Below are 1991 nucleotides of genomic sequence, written 5' to 3'. Positions count from 1 at the left end.
GAAGTCACTTCGCGTGTGTGTGGTGTTAGCAGTGTCTGTAGAGGTTTTGACAGTGGATGGAAAACAAAGGCTTTGCGATCGAGGCCGGTTTGCCGCAGGACTACAGGGCATTTTTGAAGCATTCTCGCCTCTTTCAAACGTTTCATCATTCGCCTGGTTGGTTGTCATTCCATCATTACAAATTCCCATTCTTTTTGCATGAGAACCTGTTGTACCATGATCATCACCAAATTCCGAACAATAGCACAAGTCGGGTGTAGCAGGGTACCTTCGATGTTTATCATCGAATAGCGTGAAGGAAAAGGTATCTACCTCGCTGTACGATGGACTCATCTGCACTGAGTTTATTCCGCGAGGGAATTTGCCATCTCGCTCGGCGGTATTGCTCCGTAAGAGGCGCCATTCTGGAATCCTCTTCAGTTTTTCGTCTATAGCAGCTTGCGTGATGATCGTTTCTCCTTTCACAGACTGTCCAGTAATGCCCTCCGCGGTATCAGTTTCAAGAGATGGGCGTTTGGAGTCTGTGTTGTACTCTGGCGACAGCCGTGTGTAGTGTACTAGCACGTTTTCCACGTCGGTGGGACCTCCCTTGTTCTGCACTTCACTGCACCACTGCAAGGCGGCGCTGAGAATTACTGCCGCCACCCCAGCGACCAAGACTGTGATGCCCCCTGTCGGCATTCGATCATGATTGCAGAAAAGCAGGCAGCTTTCGACCGACAGTGTAACAGCGATCAGGATGCCTCCACACAGGAATAGCACGATGCCGAGAACTCGGATTGTCATGTACACACACACTGCAGCTTTGAAATGTGCCATTGTTGATCTTTATTCAACACTTGCGTCTGGGAAGAAAATGTCAAGAATCTTTTAGGACTAATAGCCATTTGTTGAATACAACGAAGTAGATATGTAAGTGTTCTAATAAACACAACACGGAAGAGTCAAAATATAAGCATTAACATGGCGGACACTAACAATAACATTGTGTTTAGGGCTCGCTACAGGATGACGGAGCCCGTCCCTCTCCTTCCACTGCATTTTATCTCCCCAACCGAAGTCGGGCGTGGCGTAACTGGTAGAGCGTTCGGCTCGGCTCGGAACCTAGAGGTTCTGAGTTCGATCCCCACCGTGCCCCGCCCCGACGTTGTGCCCTTGGGAAAAGCACTTAACACGACCTTCCTCACTTCACCCAGGTGTAAAAATGGGCACCTGACTTCGGTCGGGGAGGTAAAAGGACTACCTTTACCTTCTGTCTGTACCGTGTATGTGGCACTGTTAATATAAGTTACAAAAACTTGAGTGCAGTGCACATTTTCCACGTCTGTTCAAAAGCAAAATAGAAAAAAAAACAAAGCCAGTAACCCATGTCTACACTAAGGGATACAAGGTCTAGCCAAGAGTGCCAGGAATGGAACCCAATACTTCTCGATCTCTTGTCTGTTGGCCAAGCCAACTGGTCATTTAACGCATTTATCTAAAGATTGTGCTATTAATATTATATTGTTGATAGCACAATGTGTTTTGCACACTCATGTGCATAATTCACCCTGAAGGTCGAATGAAGTCAGATGGATATAACACAATGGGGTATTTTCAGGTCACAAGGAAGTAGTAGCTCTATATACTTATAAACATTTGTAACAAAATCATTCCTTACCTTGTGCTTACTTGTATGTAGTTATCGACAAACAGCATGTACAGTTTTGGAACATTTGACCTCCAGATTTTTATTTTTACCAGACAGGGCGTGTCAAAATTATATTAGCTATAAATAAAGGTGGTACCACTGAGGTAAATTGCACAACTGTGACATCATATTTAGTTTAGGCGTGGTATTCACAGCGGGATGTAACTTCAGCACAGCCATGAAAACCCTCCAAAAGAAGGCGCTAAGAGCGATGTTTAGCATTAGAACAACTCTGGGCGAAAATAATCCCTCAGTATCACTGCAATGTAAGTTATTTGATGCATGTATTGTACCTATATTG

This window comes from Branchiostoma floridae, chromosome 11 (genome assembly GCF_000003815.2).
Source record: "Branchiostoma floridae strain S238N-H82 chromosome 11, Bfl_VNyyK, whole genome shotgun sequence".
In the NCBI taxonomy this organism is placed as follows: Eukaryota; Metazoa; Chordata; class Leptocardii; order Amphioxiformes; family Branchiostomatidae; genus Branchiostoma; species Branchiostoma floridae.
The sequence above is the reverse complement of the archived record's forward strand: the minus strand, read 5'-3'. Positions refer to the sequence as shown.